Here is a 13,986-nt window from a genome sequence, read left to right on the forward strand (position 1 = left end):
GGCATGCGATAAATCATAGGTTTGAAGCTTTAGAGCTGGAAGGGACCTGAGAAATTAGTCATCTGTCTGGGGTAGGGGTGGAGGAGGAGAATGAAGCTGATAAGTAATTTGCCCAAGGTGACTCCAGTCATAGAGTTGGGATTTAAATTCAAATTCAGATCCTCAACCTCAGCCTCCAAAGGGAGCATCTTTTTTCAATATACCAATCACTTTTTTCTTTTTTTGAAATGGCAATTAGTAGTGCTGGGCCTGTACTTGAGGCATATTGGACTTTGGCCTTGCCAGGGCAAACAGAGGGCTGAAGGAAAACAAGCATAACTGGGTTCCAGGGAATCTGTGGGCCATTGACTCTAACACTGATTCTCAGCTTCTTCCCATTCTCATTCTTTCTTACCCCCCTTTGGCTTGAGGCAGCGTGCCCCCCCAGTGATTCTGTCTGCCAACATCTATTAAACGTGCCAAGCATTGTGCAGAACTCCGAGGATGTCAGCCAAGGCTGCCTTCAAGGAGCTCACATTTTCATGGGAGAGACCATTTGGTTGCATGTGAGGAGGTACTTATTGAATGGATGCTGAGGAGCTGGAAGGTTGGGTGAAAGGGAGGGGAGGACAGGCAGGTGGTAGTGGAGGATGGAGGAGGGCCCAGAAAGGCCTTGGGGGAGGGTTGGCTTTGTGCATTTTTGAGGCCTGGGAAATGAAGGAGGCATCTTGGAAGGGGCAGATATTTCCTGGCCTAGGGAAGATCAGGTATGAGGGCACCTAGAGGGATGGGGTGGGTGGGATCCAGGAACCCTATGAAGGCTCTTGTACTGGGGTGGGCAATGAGGTGTAAGAGGAGAAGGGAGGAAGGGCTGTTAGGAAGAGCTTTAACTGCCACTCAGAGGACTTGCTGTTTGGTCCTGGAGATAAGAGGGAGAATACCAGAGCTCACTGAGCCAGTCCAGTGGCTTTAGGCCTGCCAGGCAAATACATTTAAGCATCACTAGAAGCTGTCATATGGAAGGAAGAGTAAGTTGACCACATAATTACTGTGGAGTCCTCATGGTAGTCAGTCAGCAAGCATTCCATGCCTGTTCTGGGCTGAGACCTGAATAGAGCCTGGGTGGTGGGTTGAAATTTGAGAGAAGTTCAGTATGAGGAAGAACTTTCTCACAATTCATAACTGACTTTTTTTTTTAAACCTCTTCTATATTAAGTAGTGGTTCCAAAGCAGATTGGTAAGGGCTAGGCAATTGGGGTTAAGTGACTTGCCCAGGGTGACATAGCTGGGAAGTGTCTGAGGCCAGATTTGAACCCAGGACTTCCCATCTCTAGGCCTAGCTCTCAATCCACTGAACCCCCTAGCTACCTCTCAGACGATTCCTTTTTACATGTAAGTGGGAAAATAGAATGTTAGTGAAGCGGGGGAGAGGAGGAGAGGAAGAAATATTCTGCATTCCAGTGTTAACTTGGTCACTTATTGCTGTCTGATTCTGTAAAGTTATTCTTTAGCAAAGGATGAGACTTTTAAAGTTACCTAAGGTTGCAATAGACCTTGATGTGTGTATGTGTACATGACTGTCATAAAGACTTTGTGTTAAGTGGAAAAGTAGGCATGTCATTTAGTGGTCGTTTAAGTTCTCTTGGTTATCTTGTTCAGAATTAACGAAGATCAAGAATCCTTCCATGCCGTTGGCATCTTTCTGTCCTTTAGATGCCTTGCGAATTGATCCCTTAACCCCTTCAGCATAGATCTCTGTACATATTGTCTAATCCGATTGCTTTTCCCATCTTTGTTCTAGTTAGTGCCATTTCCACTTCCTTTCTAAGTTATATCCGTGTGACTGTGATGTTCGAGTACAATTATGATGTCTCTGCTGTCCTTGACAGGTTTAAAAAAAGGTTATAAAAGACTTTATCAATTTTCCCCCTCTCCTGTTTGCTGCCCTTCTTCCATATTCATCTTTAAATGCCCTTAGCATTGACTTTGCTTGGGTGGGTCTTGTTCCTAGATTTTTAAAAAAGGTATTTTTCACCCTTCCCCTTCTGATCTCCCCTCCCAAATACAGAAAGAAAAGATACAATCACGGAAAGAAATAAACTAATATAACCAACCTGCAAGATTCCAGTTGCTTGGAGGATGGAGCAGAGAACTCTTCTATAAGCCTCTGTGTAAAAGGAGGCACCCAGGCTGGTCATTTCTTCATTTTCCACCCAGCTCCATTTCTTCAGATTTCTCCATCTTTGTTGTATTTATATCCTCAGTGTTTAGCACAGTGTTTGGGTGTAGATAGTAAGTGTTTATTAGCTGTGGATCATTTTGCAAGTTGAGTTCACTTTTTTTTTTTTTTTAATCAGAAGGTGGATAGCATTGTTAGTTCTTTAGGAGTCATGGTGGCCACAGCCTTTGTAGGTCTTTTGGAGTTGTTTTTCTTTGTAATGTTATTGCCTGAATTCTTCTTTTTCTGGTTCTCCTTACTTCACTGTGTACCTGTTCCTATAAGACTTCCCAGATTTATTTGAATCCATCCTTTTCATAATTTATTTTACGACAATATTAAATTATATTTCTAATACCATGATGTTTAGCTATTCTCTGATAGACTTCTTTAGTTCTACTTCTTTGCTACAACCCAAAAGAAACAATATAAATTTTGTATATATGGATCCTTTTCCACTTTCTTTGATTTCTTTGGAGTGTTGAAATAGTAATGGTATTATTGGGGCCAAATTCCAAATTGCTTTCCAGAATTATTGAATCAAAGTCACAACTTCCCCAAGAATATACCATTGAATAGTTCTTCTTGTAGTGCCTTGGAATTGCTTTAATTTTCATTTCTCTAATTAGTAATCTGGAACATTCTTTCCAAAAGGTTAAAGATGGATGTTTTCCTTTTTTTTTTTTAAATCCATACCTCCTGTCTTAGAATCTATACTAAGTATTACTTCCAAGATAGTAGAGCAACAAGAACTAGACAATAGGGGTTAAGTGGCTTGCCTAGGTTCACACAGTAGGAAGTGTCTGAGACCAGATCTGAACCTAGGTTCTCCTGTTTCTACTCCTGGCACTCTTATCCACATGTACCAGGTGATGTGTTAAGTGCTGAGAATAAGTAGAAAGACAGTCCCTGCCCCTACAGAGTTTCCATTTTGATGAAGGAAGTCGACATCTAGAAGTAAACTGGCAGAACAGAAACCAATGTGTGGACAGAGTTGTAAGAGTCTTCAGAGTCCAGAAATTCTGTGAGGTACCAACTAATCAGAGAGTAGGGCTTCAAGATGGGAAAGTAATTCCAGTGTGTGATGTCTAGTGTTCAGTGAGCTTGTAGGGCCAGTAGGCTTTTGGGACTTGGTGTACAGCCTAGAGAAGAATTTAGTATCGTTTGAGAGCTAGTACTTTTAGTACCATTTCCTTCTAATTTTTTTCTCCATTATTCCTCTTGAGATTCTTAACCTTTTATTTCTTTAGATGCACTTTATTATTACTTTTCCTACTCTAAAAGATTCCTTTGATAGTTTGTTATAGCACCAGGTACATTATTTTAAGTTAGATAGTGCCATTTTTATGTTGGTTCAACCTTCCCATGAACAATAAGTATTGATTTAATTATCTTTATTTCTGAAAAGAATATTTTATAGCTGTATTCATATAGCTCCAGTGTATGTCTTGGTAGGTCAATTCGTCTTGGAATGGAATGACCTTCCTACTAGGTTTTGTTGGTAGTACTACAGAAAGGTAGATTATGTGAAAAGTTTTTTTTTTTTTTAATGGTCTAGGGTTTTTTATGAGACTGTCATATCATCTGCCTCCCAAAAAAGTGTTTCTTCTTGACCTATGCTATTCTTTTGTTTTATTTTTATTTTTCTTCTTTTGTTGCCATGTTAACACTTTAGTGACAAAAGATATTTTTGCTTTTCCCCTGAAAGGATTCCAGTTTATCTTCATTTTATACACATGTATATACACATACACTATATGTATAGTGTATGTGTGTGTGGCTGGCTCTTGGGTTTTGGAGTGATTATTTACTATGTTAAAGAGAGGTTCGTTTATTCCTACACTCTTTGTGTACTTGACAGAATCAATTATAGTTTATCAAAAGCTGTTTGTATATTGATAGAATTTTTTAATTATTTTTTTTGTTATTTATATTTTCTTTTATGTTAATAGTTTCCCTATTATTGAACCAACTTGAATTCTACCTAGCCATAATGTGCAATTCTTATATGTTATAGCCTCTTTTAGAATATTTGCTCTCTATATTTTTGACAATATTTATTAGGGATACTGGTCTAGAGTTTTCATTTTCTTTGTTTCCTTCTAGTTTTAGGTATCGGTACCAAATTTGTACCACAGGGAATTTCTTTTCCTGTTTTTATAAATTTAATTTATATAATATTGGAATCAGTTGTTTTTTGAAAAATTGATAAAATTCACTCATAAATCCATCTAATCCAGGAGATTTTTCCTTTGCAAGTTCATTTATAAAGTGTGTTTTTTGTAAACAACATTGTTGGATTCTACTTTCTAATCCATTCTGTCCTACTCCATTTTATGGGTGTTTATTCCCATTCATGCTCATGGTAATGACTGTTTGCATATCTAGCCTAACTTCTTGTATTTCCCCCCCTACCCTCCAACCCCTCTTTACAAAGAATAGTTTGTTCAACACTAGTAAGTGATCTTCTTCTCTTTTGCCTCTTTCCTCATTTCTAATTCCATATCCTATCATAGGTTTTTGCCCTTTCTTGCCCTGCCTATCGTTTCATGATCTTCCCTCCAAAGTTGGGAATTTGTTTTGCTTATGGTTCCCTTGTTTATTTCTTTATTCTATTCTCCTCTTCTTTTAGCTCTAGACTTATTTAAAAAAATTCAGTTCACCTCTTTCATTAAAAGTCCCTTCTTCCTTCCTCAGAATTATACTTAGTCTCATATAGTAAGTTCTTGTTATAAATAGCCTTTATTTTATTTACTTTTGGGAATATTGTATTCAATGTTCTCTTGTTCTTTATTCTGGTAGGTGCCAAATCTTGTGTGATTCTGATTTGTGGTTCCTTAGTATGTGGACATTTTTTTCTGAGAGTTTATATATTTTTTTTCTTTGTTCAAGAAGCTCTATATGGTTGTTAGATTTCGTTTTAGTATTTCTTTGTCAGAGGTGATAGATTCTATTTTCACTTTTCCCTCTAGTTCTAATAGATTTGGGAAATTTTCATTAATTTCTTGGAATTTGGTATCCAGGTTTTTTTGGTAGTGGTGGTAGTTTTCTGTTCTTATGATGCTTAGATATTCTCTCCTTATCTTTTATCCCAAGTCAGTGTTTTTTTTATAGGAAGCTACATCTTTGTTTCTAATCTTTTTTTATCATCTTATGGGATCATTTGTTTTTGTTTGGTCTATTCTAATTTTCGCAGATGGATTATCCAGAATTTTGGCCTAGTTGCCTATATTGGGAGATCTTTTCTTCAGTGTCCCATGTAGCTGCTATAGGGCAGTGATGGCAAACCTGTCAGAGAGGGAATGCTGGACCCCACTCCCACTCCACCTCCCAGACTCAGTGCCATGCCCGCCCCCCCAAGAGACCAAGTACCCCACCCCCAGAGACTTGAGTGCCACACCCTGCTCCTCCCCATCACCTCATCAGCTGTTCCTCTACCACCCCTTAACCCAGGCAGGGAGGGAGGAAGCACTTCCATTGGGCTGCTAGGCAGAGGGGCAGGTGAAATGAGGGATGGAATGGTCTCAGGCACAAGGAGGGGAGAAGAATAGCTCTGCCCCAAATCCCTCTGGCTTTCTAGTAACTAACTTTGGCAGAGAACTGCAGGTGTGTCCACAGAAAGGGCTCTTGCTGTCCTTTTGGCACACATACCCATAGGTTTGCCATCACTGCTATAGGGGAACTCTGTATATACCATTTGGCAGAAATGTGGGCCTGTGTGGCCTATGGGCTTTGAGGAATAGGGTATTAAGTAGGGCAAGGGCAATAGAAAAATGATGCTATCAAGTTTCTAGTTTTGAGTTCTCTTGAACCTGGTACCTGTTACTTAATGTGGTATGGTTTTCCTTACAGAATTATTCTGTGTATATATGTTGAGTGTGTTATATCTACTCACAGTTCTTTATACTAGAGACTTTTTTCAGGTTTTTTAACATTATGCTGATACAGTGCATCATTTGGGCTGTCCATTTGTCATCCCATTGTTTTTTCTGTGTGTCTCACTCATCTCCTTTTTGGGTCATATGTCTCCAGAATAATTTTCCTAAATCAGCAGGTTGATTGTTTTCACTCTTTTGCTTAAAAAATCTATAGTTAATCCCTACAGAATGAAATTGAGTCTCCTTTCTAGGCCTTAGTTTCCTTACCTGTAAAGTGAGAGATTTGTACCAGATGTCTTACGACTAAGGCCCTTTATGATGAGAAATCTGTGTCCTAGCATTCCAAGTTAAATCTGACCCAGTATGGCCCAGTGAAAAGAGCATAGGCTGTTTTGGAGTCGGGAGACTTCTGGCTTTAGCAATTTCCTTCACCTCTGAACTGTTTTCTTCTCTGTAAAACCAGGATATTGGACTAGATGACTCCTTCTGGCTCTGAATCTTTGACCCCGTGTAATTTTTAGTTTCCAGTTGCGCGAAAAACTGTTTTTAATTCAGACACACAGCTCTGTTCTTCATATTGTGAATCAGAGAACTTTTCATGCAACTTCCAAAGTAAACACACACATTGTCAAATATTTGTTGATGCTTGTTCTTTCTAAGAGTTGCACTATTCTTTTCTGTATCAGCTAGATAGAACATATTTTGTGAATCCTTTTAAAAAATTGAATTTCAATTTATTTTATTCTTCCTTATAATAGAATATAAAAAAAGGGAGAAAAAGAAGTTAGTCAAATAACCAACAGATTACACCAAGTCTGGCAGTCTCTTCAGTGTTGTAGAACAAGGTGTTCCTTTTGTTTTGGATAGTTTTGGAAATCTCTCCATGAATTTGGGTTCCCTAGAAATGGATGATGTTAGGGGAAGGCATTATTAAGAATACTTTGTGGCTAAGGCATCTATTTGGATGTAAGGCTAGACATTTCATTTCTTCCCTCTCAGATAGATCGGGGGTGAAGGTTTTAGATGGAGGGGTCAGAAGGAAGCATCCTGTAATGCCACCCATTGATGGGGGTGCTGGTTGTTGTGTATTATATACAAATGATTTGACTGTAGTGATAGCTAGAATAAAGATCCTATTTTGACATCTGCTGTAAAATGGGTTAACACATTAGCCTTCCCACCTGAGGTCATTAGAGTCATCTATTGATATTTTTGAAGAAACATATTCTGAAAAACATTTTCTCCAAAATGTATGAAGTGTTATTTAATGAGGTGTAACAATGAAATTCTGACTTGAAGAAGTTTATACTGTTGATAACATTAAGGGTCCTGCCAGGAGTTAGTAAACAGTGGAAGAAAAAGTCTAAAAAAAGGGAGCTTGATTTTTGGCTAAGAAGGACTAATAATACTAAAGTTTGTAAAGCGCTTTCCATGTTATCTCTTGATCTTCACAAAAACAAACCAGTTATATAAATACTGCTGTTAGCTCTCTGTTACAGATGAGAAAACAGGTTGGGAGAGGTTAATTAATAACTCGAGGCAAGGTTTGAACTTGGGGCTCACTAACCCCCAAGTCCATTGGACTGCTGTGCTGCCCCAAATGGTACACACATGTGCACATGTATGTAAGTATATGTGTATACACATATATTTTTCCTCATCTTCCAAAACAGGAGTTGTGGATATAGAAGAAAAGAGAACAATTTCAGGAAAAAAAAATTTAACACCAAAAACAAAAGAGCAAGAAAAAATACATTGCTCCCTGAATCCCCATGTGTTACTTAATAATTCCAGCTATATACTTATGTATAGATATTGTTATATAGATGGCTAGTGGTTTCACTGGAATGAATATATGCTCCAGTTAGGTTATCAAGTTGCGGACCAAGGAGAAGATTAATTTTTAGATCAGAATAAAGCAAATTTATGTTGAAAAAAACAAAGCCATCAACAAAAGTATAAAACTTACCTGCTAAAATGTATACACTAAGTCTCACTGCTAGGATTACTTTTCCCTTAGCTGATACTCATTTTCTTTTGCCATACAAAAGTGATATAAAGCCTCTAATAGTTGTGCCCTCTCTAGGTATAAAACTGCCTTGTTTTCCATGAAAATACAAATTTCCCCAAATAACCATACATTTACTATAAGGTACCATTCCATAAACTGTGAAATGTGCTTTAAGTAGCAAAAGAAAGAATGTGATTGTTATGTAAACAACATGGGTATTTAGGGAGCAGTGCATAACTTTTTTTTTTAAACCTTTTGCCTTTGCTGTTAAAATTTTTCACTGGTTGTTAAGTCTTTTCTCCTAAATCGATTACTCTCTAGTTTTGGAAGACAATGAAAAATATGGAGCTTTCCATTCATTCTTCAGCTACTAAACGAGCTTCCATGAGTGTAAAGCTTTTTCTGTATTGTTACCGATAGCTGAAGAAGTTAACAACATTGGAATGCTTACATTTTGGTTTGTCAGATGGGACATGCATATACATGTGCCTGTAATACATGGCAGAATACAGCAGGTGTAATACAGAGCAGGCAGTGGCAAGCACAAAGAGGAAGACGCATACTCTGGGAATGTGCAAGAGGGACAATTCATTGTGAGGAGTATGATAAAGGATATGAAGCAGTATTTCAATTAGATCTTGAATAATTTCTGTAGCTCTGGAATGGAAAAGCAAAAAAAGAGAAAAGGGGGAGAGCTTTCTAGGTAAGGGAAGCTTATTATTAAAGATATATGAAGACCTAAGTTTATGAGGTATGTTGGGGGTGATACACATTTTAGTTTGGCCAGTATGTAATCTAGTGCATCTAGAATTGGCTGGAAAGATAGGGCCAGATCATGAAACAGCCTGAATGCCATGCTAGAGACTTGGAATATTGACACTTAACAAGCATTTCTTAATGTGCCTGGGAGGATGATTTAGAAAAGTGGGAAGGTCGGAGGGGAAATGGGTTAGATGCTGAATTCTGTTTGGACACTTTAAGGCGTACGAGACTTCCAGTTTATTTTGCTCAAAAGGCAAAATTGGGAAATTGGAACTCGGGAGAGAGGTTAGGGCTGATTATATAGATTTGAGAATTACATGCACAGAGATAATTGAATCCGTGGGAACTGGTGAGATCATCAAATGGAATAGTGTATATAACATTAAAGTGGTATGGAGTGCTATGGGGAGAAGAGGTATAATGTAGGAAGAGAACTTTGTGATCAGTGGATAGGGTGGATTTTAGACCAGTACTAGAAAGAGAAGTTGGAAACTAAATATGTCTGGGTATAAAGTAATAAGGCCTGAACTAAGGCCGATGATAGGAATGGACCTTTCTGAGGGGGAGAGGGTAGGGTTAGTACTGAAATACCTCAGGAGGAAGAGCTTATGGATTTCAGAAGATGATTAAGTTTTAAACGTGGTACATTGGAATTGCTTCTGGAGCAGATTCATGGCACAGGTAGAAGATGCTTTAATAATATATTTTTTTGATTGATTCTTGTTTGTATTGCTTTGCCTTTGTCATCACTGAACAAAATAATTACTAGCAGTTCATTATTTTAATGTGTGATGCTTGAGAGAGATCCAGATATTCTCTGCCTGTATTGACATATAGTGGGAGATGATATAGTTGAGAAAGGACAGAAAAAGTAGAGAAGTAAATTAAGAAGAATCCCTTTTGGAGGCGATTGGGAGGATGCCCAGGAAAGAAAAGAAACCAGAACACAATAGAGGTGAGTGGTCAGAAAAATATGAAATCCGGTCTAATTCAGGCATGGGACTGAGTTTCAAGAAAGAAGAAATGAATCAGAAGGGGTAATACTATGAAATAATCTAGTGTAGGTGGGGACTGAGAAAAGGGGAGGGGAGAAAGGGAGACAGAGAGAGTAAACTCTTGCCCAAAGCCAGCATCTCACATTCCACATTCTGAGGCATGTTTTTTTTTTTTTTGGTAGTTTTAGGTGGCACTAATTATTAAAAAGTTCTTTCTTATATTCATGTTCCCCATGGTTTCCATTCTCTGATCCTTGTTCTGCCCTCTTAAGGCGAAATAGAACAAGTTGGTTCGCTTTTCCATATGATAAGGGAGGTAGGCAGATTGAGAATGGTGAAGATTTTTTTTTCTTTGTTCATTTTAAAAACTAAGGGAGACCTGTGCATGTTTGTAGTTAGAGGGGGAAGGAGTCAAGACAATTAATTGGAGTGATTAAAATACATCAGAAAGGGAGATATGAAGCAAGAGAGTTGGGTATCAAGAAACCGAGGAAAGGAGATAGACTTCTGGAAGGCCTAGTTCTCAGTCAAGTAAGTCACCTGCTGAGATTTATGGAGAGAGAGCGAAATTTGGTAGTTTTGAAGAGTAGAAAAGATTAAAATTTTGCACTCTTGGGAAATCATGTAGACTGTTTTTTCTCATTAGTCAGGCATTTATTAAGCTACTACTATGTACCAAGTACTGTATTTGCCAGGGATATAAAGACAAGAGCAAATGGTCACTGTTGTCAGGAACTTTCTTTTGAACAAGAATGACAATGTGTATATGTTTATATAAAATAAATACACGGGAACTTGGTAGGGAAAGGCATCAGTAGATGTGGAGATCAGAAAAAGCCTTGGACTGAAGATAACCCTTGATCTAAGACTTCAAGAAGGGAGGAAGGTGAAGAGAGAAAACATAGGGAACAGTTTGTGACAAAAACAGGAACTGGAATGCCCTGTGTGAGGGACAGCAAGTAGGCCAGTCTGACTGTAGAGTGTATGGGGGGAGTCCTGTGTGAGAAGATTGGGAAGGTATCAGCAGGGGAGTTATACTTGAATTCTAGTTGTAATATGGATTTATGAGAAGATAGAGAGGGGTGGGGAGAAGGGAGGGAGGGGGATCTACCTTTCAGAGAAAAACTGGCAGTTGTGTGGAGAATAGTTTGGAATGGGGACGAGATTAAAAGCAGACAGTTTTTGTAGTACCACCTAAGAAGGAATGGAGTTCTGACCTAGGGTGATAGCTGTGTGAATAAAAAGAATGGGACTTAGAGATGGGTTAGAGAGAAATAAGATTTGATAACTGATTGCATATGTGAACTGAGTGAGAGTGGGAAGTAGAAACAACAGTAGTTGGAAAGTTTAGAAGAGTGCTGAATGACTTTGGGGGTAAGAGAATAAGTTCTGTTTTGGATGTGCTGAATTTGAGCTACCTTGGGAATATCCGTTGAGAAATGATCTTTAGGCAGTTGGGGATATATAGGATTTGAACTTGGTACAGGCTAGGGCTAGATCAGTGCACATCTAGGAATCATTTGTAGTTGAACTCATGGGAGCTAATGAAGTCACTGAGTGAGAGAATATGGAGAAAAAAAGGGAAGAGAGCTCCTAATCTGCCTCCTGCCATTCCTTCTGCCACTAAAATTTAAAATTATATCTCAAATAATAAAAATATCATTAGAAATCAAGTAGTAAAGAGGATACAAAATAAAAACCATGTGCCCATGGCTGGTTGGCCATTTTCAAAATCCCCACCATACCACCATCACCGCTGATGCTACATCATGCCAAAAAGAGAGGAAGAGCCTCAACGCCCACTCCCTTTATCCTCTGTCTACAGGAAGTACGTAATGACAGGAAATCAGTGGGCTCTCAGGATATGTAGTTCTTTTTTAGGGTAACCAAATTTTCAATTTTACATGCCCCTGCTGTGTACTTGGCATTGGCTATTCCTCGTGCCTGAAATTTTCTCCTTTTCTGCTTGACTTCCTTGACTGCCCTCTCGTTTTCTGCAAGAAGTCTTTCTTGGTTTTCTTTAATGCCTTCTCTTTGAAATGATCTTCAATTTGTTTCATAGAGAGGTATTTGTATTTGCACATTGTCTCCCCATTTATACTATACTTCTTGAGATTAGGGACTGGTTTTGACATTTCTGGACATCTTTAGTGCATAGCCCACTGCTAGGTATGTGTCTTGAATGAATGTCTTCCCTGCTTTTCTTTGCTGAATTTCTTTGTGTTCCCAAAGACTTTGTTTCTCTTTTAGGCACTTACATAATACTGTGTAAAGTATATTAAAGTTAGAAGTGTTTCGATGTATTTTAACTTTCATGAGGCCATCGACCTTATCTTATCCAAAAACTTTGCATATTTTTCAGTGCTTAATATTGTTTCTCTCTTCCCAAGCTTATGTGAATGTTTGTTGAATTGAATTAAAAATAAGAAAAGTGTTATGGGAATTTCACAGTTTCAACTTATCAAAACTGACATTTACTAGAACCTTCATTCTGGTTTGTTCTTTAAATTGTCAGACTCATTATTTTAAAATCCGACTTTATAATTCAAGTTTTCAATTGTTTGGCACATACAGTGATGTTTAATGCCATTAATTAGTATATTATAATGAAATCATTACTATGACACAATGGAGTTCGGAGCCTCAAAGCCAATTAGCATAGGGTTCAGATTCTGATTCTTGACACATACTGGCTGGGTGATCCTGCATGAATCACTTTATTTCTCAATGCTCTGGGTGACTTTACTGGGAGTTCTTTATATCAACTAACTGGTAAACCCAATTCCTCTCATCATAAGCAGATCTCAAGAGAATCTCCATTTCTTACCCACCTTGTAATTTGTTTGAATGGTGTTGTTCCAGAACTAGATAACAATGTTGAGAGATGTAGGACTGCATCCATACTGGAGAAATTCAGAGATGAGGGCCTTCAGAGAGGAGGTTCAATGTCAAGCCAGCCCCTGTGGACAAAGTAACATGGTGGAATGGGAGAGAGGACCTTTTGTCCTCTGTAGTGCTAGCAGTAATATATCTCTTTTGTCAGCAGTGAAAAAGTCTGGGGAAGGGAATCTGGCAGGAGCTGACTTTCAATATTTGCAGAAGTCACTCTTAGATGACTCATTGAAATTTTAAAAGTTTGAATAAAATTTATCACAGTTTTCAAATCAATGTTTTTGAGGAGATTGTATTAGCAATTAGCTAGAACACTGAGATGAAAATCAGGAAAACTTTAGTTGAAATATTGCCTATTATATTGATTAGCTATATTACCCTGGTCCTATGTAATTGCACCTTAGGAAGTCCCTAGGATGAGTTTTCATCTGCTCTGTGGAAGAAAGCCAATAGTGGAAATTCTCCAGCTTGAAATCACACATCTTTATATTTGCTTCTCTTTCCTCCTTTCCTATCATCCTCCCTTCTCCTTTTCCTTCCTTCATCCCTCCCTCTTTTCTCTTTACCTCTTTATTTCATATTAAGTCCCAGTGCTGTTCAAAAGGGTCTGAGAAAGGTGGTCTAGCAGTACCTGATTTTAAAGTGTATTCTAAAGCAGTAATTATCCAAACAATCCGGTACTGGCTAAGAAATAGAAGGGTGGATCAGTGGAATAGACTAGGGGTAAAATGAACTAAACCCAAAGATCCCAGCTTTTAAGCTAAGAACTCATTATTTGACAAAAATTACTGGGGAAATTGGAAAACAGTATGCCCCCCCCCAAATCCTCATACCCTATACCAAGATATGGTCAAAATGGGTATATGATTTAAACATAAAGAGTGATATTATAAGTAAATTAGGGAAACATAGAATAGTTTACCTGTCAGATCTATGGAGAAGAGAAGAATTTATGACCAAATAAGAGAGAATAATTATAAGGTATAAATTAAATAATTTTGACTTTAATTAGTCAATTAATTAAACAAATCAACAAATTAAAAAGATTTTGTACAAACAAAAAACCTCAATGCAACTAATAATATTCTCAAATATATATTAAAAAGTAAGTCAAATTTATAAGAAATCCAAGTCATTCTCCAAGTGATAAATGGTCAAAGGATATATAAATAGGCAGTTTTCAGATGAAGAAATCAAAAATATCAATAATCATATGAAAAAATATTTTAAATTCCTCTTGATTAGAGAAAT

General features: G+C 37.8%; 1 protein-coding gene across 7 annotated transcripts in view; it reads left to right on the top strand.

Annotated features, from left to right (window-relative positions):
* Positions 1-13,986, top strand: part of CAB39 (calcium binding protein 39) — a 105,536-nt gene that overhangs the window by 19,762 nt on the left and 71,788 nt on the right. The window lies entirely within an intron of this gene.

Source organism: Monodelphis domestica, chromosome 2, assembly GCF_027887165.1.
Source record: "Monodelphis domestica isolate mMonDom1 chromosome 2, mMonDom1.pri, whole genome shotgun sequence".
NCBI classification, from domain to species: domain Eukaryota; kingdom Metazoa; phylum Chordata; class Mammalia; order Didelphimorphia; family Didelphidae; genus Monodelphis; species Monodelphis domestica.